Raw genomic sequence first — 11,061 nt, 5'->3', positions numbered from 1 at the left:
AAAAGTCTCATGCTCTACTGACTGAGCCAGCCAGGTGCCCCAGAAAATACATTGTATGTATGTACGTATGTAAAAGATTTTATTTTTAAGTAATCTCCACACCCAACATGGGGCTTGAACTCACAACCCCCAGATCAGGGATTACTTGCTGTACTGACTGAGTCAGCCAGGTACTTCAGGAAATACATTTTAATTCAGGCTATCACACTAATCTTGGGCAAGTATTTTTCCTCTGAGTTCCAGTTTTCTCATCTATAAGATGAAAAGATTGCATTAGAGCAGTGATTCCCCACAGAGGTCAGGGCTCAGCAGAGCTTGAGGGGGACCTCTATATATTCCCTCAGAATGATACATCTCCAGAAGGGAGAACATGTTCTTCCCACTGCCTTGCTTTCTGTGCTTTCTAAGGAGCACAGGAGAACTGGAACCAGTGACCGTATGATGTTCATATGAATTGGGTGGAGGCAGAAAAATGATAAAGAATTTGCTCCTAGGGATTTCCAATGTCTAAATAGCATATTTTATAATTTTTATAATATGCTGATGTCTATCTGGTTGGATATCTGATTGGAGATATATATATATATATATATATATATATATATATATATATATATATGATGTATACATACTTTTAAATGTTTAAAACAGATCATATTGCCAGATGATCTGTTACAGAATAATACTACTAGTCTAATTTAACCTTGTTTTTGCCATATTATAGCTTTGCAAGATCTTTTTCCTACTTGCTGTCATTGCAGACCCTACTTTCTTCCCACATCCCACAACTACTGTTCCATTGTACCCTCATCTCCACTGCAAGGTTCTCAGTGGTCTTATACATAAAGATCACCTGGGGCAGATATTTAAAAGGTGCTACCCAGAATGCGACTCAGTGACAAAAAATGAGGCAGGAAATCACAATATATAAAAATGCAGTTTTTGGCAACAACAAAGGGGAGAGACAGAACTGTAAAGCAGACTTTTGTGTATTATTGAAGCTAAGTTTGAGCTAGTTTGTTAGAAATTTAAGATGGCAATTGTAATGCCCAGGGTAACCATGAATATGTTGCAATCAGAATACTTAAAGTGATCTAAGAATAGAGTATAATATATTTCAATATTACGTTATAAAATTATAAAACTGTACAGGTATTCTTTATGTCTCTTTATTTAAAAAAGATACCTTGAAGTATCACTTAAGGAAATTGGTGGTGAGCACTGTTCTGGCTTGAAGCAGAGAGGGCTGTGACAATTTTTGTGCTTCAGTTTTTAATGTGTACCTTTTAAATTTTATTTTAATGCTTTATTTATTTTTGTGAGAGAGAGCACAAGTGAGGGAGGTACAGAGAGAGAGGGAGACAGAGAATCTGAAGTGGGCTCTGTGCTGACCGCAGTGAGCCCAACACAGGGTTTGATCCCACCAACTGTGAGATCATGACCTGAGCCGAAGTTGGTTGCTTAACTGACTGAACCACCCAGGTACTCTTAACGCACAGCTTTGAGTATACTTTCTGTTCTTTTGTTTTCTTAGGATGGTATCTACCGTGTGATTGCATTCAGATTATTCAACATGTGTTTCAGCATAGCCTTTTCACATTTTGTAATTGTAAATGTTTTTCTCTTATCTCTGTTAAAGAGCTACATGTGAGCCTTTAGGTATGCCTGGGTGGCTCAGTCAGTTGAACATCTGAATTCGGCACAGGTCATGATCTCCTAGTTCCTGGGTTTGAGCCTCACATTGGGGTTTGTGAGCTAATAGCGCAGAGCCTGCTTTGGATTCTCTGGCTCTCTCTGTCCCTACCCTGCTTGGGCTCTCTCTCAAAAATAAATAAACGTTACAAAAAAAAATTAAAGAACTAGACGTGAGCCTTTAAAGAACCACTTGTAGCCTTAATCTGCCCCAGTTCCCTTATCTATCTATCTAATGTTTATTTATTTTTGAGAGAGAGAGCACAAGTAGGGGAGGGGCAGAGAGAGAGAGAGAGAGAGAGGGAGACAGAGAATCCGAAACAGGCTCCAAGCTGTCAGCACAGAGACCGATACAGGGTTCAAACCCACGAAGTGTGAGATCACGACCTGAGCTGACATCAGAGGCTTAACCCATTGAGCCCCACCGATTCCCTTTTTAAAAAATTTTTTTAAATGTTTATTCATTTTTGAGAGAGACAGCAGTAATGGGGCAGGGACAGAGAGAGAGGGAAACAGAATCTGAAGCAGGCTCCAGGCTCTGAGCTGTCAGCACAGAGCTGGACCTGGGACTTGAACCTGTGAACGAGGAGATCATGACCTGAGCCGAAGTTGGCACTTAACCAACTGAGCCACCCAGGCACTCGCCCCCCAAACCCAATTCCCTTTTTAAATGAAGCATAAATTAATATTTAAATGAGGCATAAATAAATATATGGGCCTGGAGCTCTGGTTTGGGGATCCCACTGAAACTAATTGTTCTTTTTCCTGATCAGCTTGGCTCATTGTATTAGGGTTTTTGTGTTTTGTTTTGTTTTTTAATGTTTATTTACTTTGAAGGTGGGGAGGGCAGAGAGAGAGGGAGGGAGAATCCCAAGGTGTCCCTGTGCTGACAGCACAGAACCCCACACGGGGTTCGAACTCACGAACCATGAGACCATGCCCTGAGCCAAATGAAATCAAGAGTCAGACTCTTAACGAACTGAGCCACCCAGGTGCCCCTCACTGTATTAATTTTTATTGTTGTGTAACAAATGACCACAAGCTTAGTGGCATAAAATGGCATATATATCACCCCATAATATTTGTGAGTCAGGAGTGTAAGTACAGTTTAGTGTCCATTACTCTGTCTCAGAAGGTTGTAATCAAATTGTTGGCCAGGTTGCATTCTTGTCTGGAGACTTGACTGGGGAACATTCTACCTCCAAGCTCCCTTAAGTTACTGGCAGAATTCACCTCATCTTACAGGACTGAGGTTGCTGTTTTCTTGCTGGTTACAAGCTAGGAGTTGTTCTTACCTCCCAGAAGCTACCTACTTCTAAATGTGTCTTCATGCTTCTCTATGTGGAAATACACAGAACATTAAATCTGTTGCTTGTTAAATCTGTCACTTATGTTTCAAAGGGTCAAGGATGTGTCTGTGTTTGGTCTGTTTCCATGGACATCCATGCAGACTGTTTGTGCTTGCTTCTTAGCTCCTCAACCTTCTAATCCTTAGAAACTTTGCCCTCTCAACCCCCAGACCTCTTTGCAGGAATACCACCTGAGGCTTAGTTCAGAAAGCCTGAAGGAGACAGGCAGGGAGTGGAGGGAGAAGAGGGAGACCATACCCTGTGTTATATCTGATAGTAAGATGCATTCATAACCAATGTTGCATATTTTTCTTGTAAAACCTTTTGAATGGATTATTCTTTTTTTTTTTTAATTATTGGACTATATTGACTCATGATTTGATATGAGTTTTAAAAATTATTGTACATACATGGGAATTCTTTATTTTTTAAATTTGAGAGATAGAGCGTGTGCACAAGTGGGGGAAGGGCAGAGAAAGAGGGAGAGAGAGAGAATCCCAAGCAGGCTCCACACTACCAGCACAGAGCCCAATGTGGGACTCGAACTCATGAAGCATGAGATCATGACCTAAGCTGAAGTCAGATGCTTAAGTGACTGAGCCACCCAGATGCCCCAGACGCTTAACTGACTGAGCTACGCAGGTGCCCCTACATGGGAATTCCTAAGAAATGCAAAAATCTAATGTATGAGTTACTTTAAAACATATTGAAATCTGTATGTTTTGGATTTAAAAATTAATGGCTTGCCTGGTGGCTCAGTTGGTTGAGCATCTGGCTCTTGATTTCTGCTCAGGTCGTGATCTCATGGTTTGTGGGATGGAGACTCACATCGGGCTCTCTGCTGACAGCACGGAGCCTGCTTAGGATTCTCTTTCTGCCTCTCTTTCTCAAAAATAAACTTTAAAAAGATTAATGAAGTTTATATGTGAATTTAACTACACATCTTAATTTCATAGCTTTATTTTATTTAGAATCAGTACCTGCCCTTTCACTGCCTGGACTCAGACGTTTTCCTGTGCGTTTTCTTTTCTGGAAAAGCTTCTATGTAGGCTTTGGGTGCTGTGCCTGTAGTGCCAAGGAGATAAACTGGTTTTGTTTGGCTCTTCCTGTGGATCATTAAGGGGATTCAAGTTTGGCAGCAGTTTACAAACATCCCATTCTGAGAAAATTAAGCGATTTCAATAATTCTTAATAGGATGACAGATTTTACTGTCACTTAATAGGTGTTAGTTAATGAGACTTAGGGAAGCACAGGAAAATTTTTCTTCATAAGAAAGCAACTCTAGGCAGAGAATATTTTTCATTTAGATCAGTGTATTAATTGGTTAGGACTGCCATAACAAAATTGGTAATGAAGAAGTAAGACTCTCACTATATTCAGATGACATGATACTATATATAGAAAACCCTAAAGACGCCACCAGAAAACTACTAGAACTGATAAGTGCATTGAGTAAAGTCACAGGATACAAAACCAGTATACAGAAATCTGTTTTACTCCTTTAATGTAATAATGAAGCAGTAGAAAGTGAAACTAAGCAAACAATCCCATTTACAATTGTGCCAAAAACAATAAAATATCTGGAATAAACTTAACCAAAGAAGTGAAAGACCTGTACTCTAAAAATTATAAAACACTGATGAAAGAAATTCAAGATAAAGAAATGGAAAGACATTCTGTGCTCATGGGTTACAAGAACAGATATTGTTAAAATGTCTATACTACCCAAAACAATGTACATATTTAATGCAATGCCTATCAAAATAGCAAGAGCATTTTTCACAGAACTAGAATAATTGATCCTAAAATTTCTTTGGAACCACAAAAGACCTTGAACAGCCAAAGCAATCTCAAAAAAGAAAAAATTTAAAAAAGAAAAACAAAACTGGAGGCGTTGCAATTCCAGATTTCAAGTTATATTACAAAGTGGTGGTAATTAAAACAGTGTGATACTGGCATAAAAATAGACACATAGATCAATGTAACAGAATAGAAAATCCAGAAATAAACCCATAATTATATGGCCAATTCATCTTTGACAAAGGAGGAATGAACACGCAATAGGAAAAAGTCTCTTCAACAAATGGTGTTGGGAAAACTGGACAGCCACCCACAAAAGAATGAAACTGGTCCACTTTCTTTCACTCTATACGAAATTCAAAATGGATTAAAGACCTAAAGGTGAAGTCTGAAGCCATAAAAGTCCTTGAAGAGGGCACAGGCAGTAATCTCTCTGACATTGGCCATAGCAACATTTTTCTGGATATGTCTCCTAAGGCAACGGAAATAGAAGCAAAAATAAACTCTTGGGACTACATCAAAATAAAAAGTTTCTGCAAAGCAAAAGAAACAACAAAATAAAAGGCAACTTATTGAATGGGAGAATATATTTGCAAATGGCATATCCAATAAAGGGTTTGTATCCAACAAGTATAAAGAACTGGTATAACTCAATACCCCCCCCCAAAAAAAAATCCAATTAAAAGTGGGCAGAAGACATGAACTGATATTTCTCCAAAGAAGACATACAGATGGCCAACAGATGCATGAAAAGATGCTCAACATCATTCATCGTCAGGGAAATTCAAATCAAAACTACAACGAATTATTACTTTACATGTCAGAATGGCTAAAATAAAAAACTCAAGAAAACAACAAGTGTTGGTGAAGATGTTGAGAAACAGGAACACTCAGGCACTGTTTGTGGGAATTTAAATTGGTGCAGCCACCCTGGAAAACTATGGGATTTCCTCAAAAAGTTAAAAATAGAATTAGCCTTTGATCCAGCAATCACACTACTGGGTATTTGCTTCTCAAATACAGAAATGCTAATCACTAATTCTATTTTATTTCATTTCATTTCATTTCATTTCATTTCATTTCATTTCATTTCATTTCATTTCATTTCATTTTCTTTCACTTTATTTTATTTTATATAGAGAGAATGCAAGGGGGAGAGGGGCAGAGGGAGGGAGAGAGAGAGAGAAAGAGAGAGGGAGAATCTTAAGCAGACTCCATGCTCAGTGTGGAGCCCAACTCAGGGCTTGATCCCATGACCCTGGGATCATGACCCGAGCCAAAAACAGCCCAAATGGTCCATATATAGATGAATGGATAGAGAGGAGGTGGTATATATAGACACAACGAAATATTCAGCCATAAAAAAGAAAAGAAAGAAATCTTGCCAATTGCAACAACATGGATGGAGCTAGAGAGTATACTGCTAATTGAAATAAGTCAGAATAAGACAAATACCATATGATCTCACTCATACGTGGAGTTTAAGAAAACAAATGAGCAAAGGAATAAAAATCAGAGACAAACTGAGAAACAGACTCTTAACTATAGAGAAAAAATTTGGTGGTTACCAGAGGGGAGGTTGGTGCGGATATGACGGAAATAGGTGGTGGGAATTAAAGAGTATACTTATCATGATGAAAAACATGATAAAAGTTAAAAACATGTCAAGGAAAAAGGAAGCCCAAGAACATTCAAGCATTCACCCATGCAGACATCTGCTACTATCTTTCCTCTGCTTTTGGTCAGGTGGGATGTGTTGCTTCTACCACTAGAGCTAGAACAACCGTAGCCCCAAACACACACCTCATGTGGAATTTTGGCTTTTGGCTTATCAGTGCCAAACATGGCCTGGTTGTTTTTTCTCTCTTGACCCCATTTCTTAGCCAGGGTTAAGGGTCTGCTGTGTGTATTCCAAGGTTTTGAGAGAGGTTGTGGAGTGAGGATCTGCAGTGTGGATTTGGTCACAGCAAGATTATGGAGATCATTGATGAATACTTACAGGTGATTCATCTGCACAGGGGGTGGAAATATTTTGAGCTAAGGGGGAGAAAAATTACAATGGCCTTATCACAGATCCAAGGACTGAGGCAGAACATTTTATTTTTTTATTTTTTAAATGTTTATTTATTTATTTTGAGAGACAGAACAACTGTGGGAGCAGTTTATTTATTTATTTTGAGAGCAGAGAGAGAGAGAGAGAGAGGGAGAGAAAGAATCCCAGGCAGGCTCTGTGCTGTCAGCACAGAGCCCCATGCAGGGCTTAATCTCATAAACTGGGAGATCATGACCTGAGCTGGAATCGAGAGTCAGAGGCTTAACTGACTGAGCCACCCAGGTGCCCCTAAGTTTTCTCACTGTTAAAATCTGTCTTTCAGTTTTTATAGGTTCATAAAAGCACCACACATTTTCAAAGTTTATCCCTAGCTGTATATATTTTTTTGCTATTGCAAATGGGATCTTTTGTCCATTATATTTTCTAATAGGTTGTAGTTGGAGGAAAGCCATTGACTGTTGTAAGCAAATGCTTGCTATATTCTGTAACCTGCTGCCTTTCTGAACTTTAAGTTCTAATAGTTTTTCAAGTGATTCTCTTGGGTTTTCCTCTTCTCATCTCCATTGGTGTCCACGTGCACAGCCCTGTTCCTCCATGAACATACTTTTCTTTGCTATCCTTTTTCTTCTTCCTTTCCTTGAGATCTTTGGGTTCTCGAGGTTTCAGTCCTTCAGCCACTCAATGCATAGTCTCTTCCTTAGAGAATTCATCCACTTTTTAAAAAAGTTTCAGCCTCACTGCCAGTGACTCCCAAGTCTATTTTGAGCTTTGACTCTAATTCTGCATGTGCAAAAGCATGTTGGATTTTCAAGGACTCACAAAATCTGCTTATCTAAGGCTGAACAAATTGGTTACCCTAGGATCCCTTTATGCCAGGTGTGGTATCCACCTCCTAGCTGTACAGGTTTAAAATTTTAAACATTTCTTTGTTTCACACTTCCTCTTAGTTAACAATTCTTTTCTTCTTCTCACCCTCAAAATGCCCATATTCATCTATCTTTTCCTTCTAGTCACAATGCGTTCAGGTCATTTTCAATCCCGTGGACCATTACAACTGCTTTTTCTGAGCTTGAAGTTCAACAGTTTTTCTTTCTTCCAATCTCCCTTTCTTTGGTTGGTTTGTCAATTCAACATTGAGCTCCTCTTATGTGCCAGAGATTCTGCCTGGTGCTAGGAATTTGCAGAGCAGTGACAAGGGCCTGCTGTCAACCAATTGAGATGAGTGGGGGAAGCAGGTCACCCAACAATGACGGTATTGTGTGGTGGGTGCCATGGCACCAGTGTAACACCAGGTGCCACCAGAGTACAAAAAAGGAAGGACTAGGGACAACTCTGCAGAGAGTGTATTTGAGCTGAATCTTCTGGGATTAGTATGAGTTGGCCAGGAATTCAGCCCTCTGAGGTCAACTCTTTGACCAAACTCTTCTCTAGGAAATTTTTATCTCTGCATGCAAATTTTCCACATATCTTACTTTTTAAATACTTTTTTAAAGTTCTTAAAATATTGTTTTCAGGTTTCAATCATTGTAATTCAAGTACAGGATTACATTTCAACCTACCAAATGACTGTGTTTATTGAGAAATTAAACCTCAGGTATAAATTTGCTAATTATCCCCCTGCCATAGCGGTATAGTCATACCCCAAAAACTATGCTGTCTAGAGTGTTATGATGGCATTTTGGAGATCAACAAGGTTCTCATAGATTTGGTGCTGTCCTAGCCCACCTACAGACCTATAATCTGACAAAGTCAGGTTTATTAACTCATTGCAATGGGGGAGGTTACACACCAAAGGACCAAACAAAAGATAAGAGTTAATAGAAGATTTGGGGGAAGGGAGGAAATTTAAATAAAGCAGTATTTTGACAGGCTTGGTGCAAAACAGGCTCATGTGAAGAGATCCATGTTAGGTCTAAACTGTTAAGTGGAGTTTTGTTTCCTTGGAAACTATAGAGTTTAGATGTGGAATGCTGTGCCTACAACCTCTTTTCTGAAGCTTTGCACCTAGATTGTAAACCGACCGCTTTTGTGTGTCTAAGAATGGAATGTTTCCTTCTTACTGATATAATTTTAAATAGCAAAATTTCTGATAATCTATGACTCTGATAAGCTAACCTCTGAAGAGAACAAAAGCTTTCAGTGAGGTAGAAAGGAGAAGTCAGGCAAAGAAGGGGGTTTTGATACTTTACTGCTATCATGTGTCATTGGGAGAGATCCTTTTCTCTTTATTATGTGGCTGTCTTCATCTGTAACTGTTATCCTAGCTTGGGCAATGGCAAGGCAGATTTTTCATTTTCACAGTCCTGCTGAATTTTGGCCTTTTCAATGCACTCATCACAATAAAGCAAGATCTGTGGACAGGAGATGGGGGGGGGTGTCTCTAATGAAGGCAGGTGTTAGTGAGGCCTGTGGCTGATGGAGCTGCTTCCCTCCGAGGTAATAAGGAATTGCATCTAATCACTTGTTAAGCGTCTGGGCTGTGAGCTTCCTGAGCCCTGAGCCTTTCAAAGATTCCCTTGGTGTTGCTAGTTCCTGGTGCTCAATGGCTGGCAAGTGAACTCACAGAGTCATCAGGATCGCTCACCTCCAGTTTTTACCAATCTGTTATTCTTTAACATCTCCAAGGTGGAGGTAGCAGGTGCTACCTCTCTCCTGAGCAGTGTGTCCCCAGAATCCCAAGTGCTTTTAACTCCCCGTGTTGCTTAATCAGTGAAGGAGGGGGTTGGGGTGTCATTTGCATATGTGTCAAAATCAGGTAATTCAGAGTCTTCGTGCAGAGCCTTAAGTCATGTTCTGAGCTTCTTGCGGAATCTCTGGCCCAGCCTTTAAAAACATTGGTGGAGGTGAGACACCAACCCTCCCTCCTAGCATAAGCTGCCCTGGGAAAGTGCAATGATGCTTTCCTGGAACATCCTTACATAAAATGCAAATGGGTAAGCAATAGTCATGGAGTTTTCAACTCAGAATTTAAAAGAAGCGGTATCATATTTAGATGAATTCTTAGCTTCTTGAGCTACCTTTACTGGGTGTGTAATCTGTCTGTGTTATAGGAGTAGTCAACATGAATCACTTTTTTTCTTAATTTTTTTTTTTTTGAGAGATAGAGAGAACGTATGTACAGGAGGGACAGAGGGAGAGGGAGAGAGAAACTTAAGCAGGCTTCTTGCCCAGTGTGGAGCCTGATGCTGGGCTCCATCTCACCACCATGAGATCATGACCTGAGCTGAAATCAAGAGTGTGCTGCTTAACCGCCTAACTGATTGACATCCAGGTGCCCCAATCACTTTCTTTTAAGTTTATTTTTTTTCAGTAATCCCTACACCCCACATGGGCCTGAAACTTATGTGCTTTTTTTTTTTTTTTTTAATTTTTTAATGTTTAGTTTGGAGAGAGAGAGACAGAATGTGAGTGGGGGAAGGATGGAGAGAAAGGGAGACACAGAATCCAAAGCAGGCTCTAGGCTCTGAGCTGTCAGCACAGAGCCCCACCGTGGGGCTCAAACTCATGAATGGTGAGATCATGACCTGAGCTGAAGTCAGATGCTTAACCGATTGAGCCACCCAGGCACCCCCACATGCTCTTCTGATTGAGCCAGCCAGGCACCCCTAACATGAGTCACTTAAAAGGCCCTCAACAGAGTCACTTCTTCTTGGGTTTTTCTTTAAAATAATTTTTTTTTAATGTTTGTTTATTTTTGAGAGAGACAGAGAGAGACAGAGAGAGGGAGACAGGTTTCGAAGCAGGCTCTGCACTGACAGCAGAAAACCAGATATAGGGCTTGAACTCTAGGACCATGAGATCCTGACCTGAGTGGAGTGGAGGTCGGTTGCTTAACTGACTGAGCCAACCAGGTGCCCCTCTTTTTTTTTTTTTTCCTATAAAATTTTTTTATTTTGAGAGAGAGTGAGTGAGACCATATGAGTGGGGGAGGGACAGAGAGAGAGGGAGACAGAGAATCCCAAGCAGGCTTTGTGCTGTCAGCATAGAGCCTGATGTGGGGCTTGATCCCAGGAACCATGAGAACACGACCTGAGATGAAACCAGGAGTCAGACATTTAACCCACTGAGGCACCCAGGAGCCCTCTTCTTGGATTTTTAAATTGCCAGATAGGGTGTGCTTAACGCAGGGTTCTTATGCACATGCAGAAATGCCAGCTTTTGCAGGA

Source organism: Acinonyx jubatus, chromosome B3 (assembly GCF_027475565.1).
Source record: "Acinonyx jubatus isolate Ajub_Pintada_27869175 chromosome B3, VMU_Ajub_asm_v1.0, whole genome shotgun sequence".
Classification (NCBI taxonomy): Eukaryota; Metazoa; Chordata; class Mammalia; order Carnivora; family Felidae; genus Acinonyx; species Acinonyx jubatus.
This window is presented reverse-complemented; position numbering follows the sequence as displayed.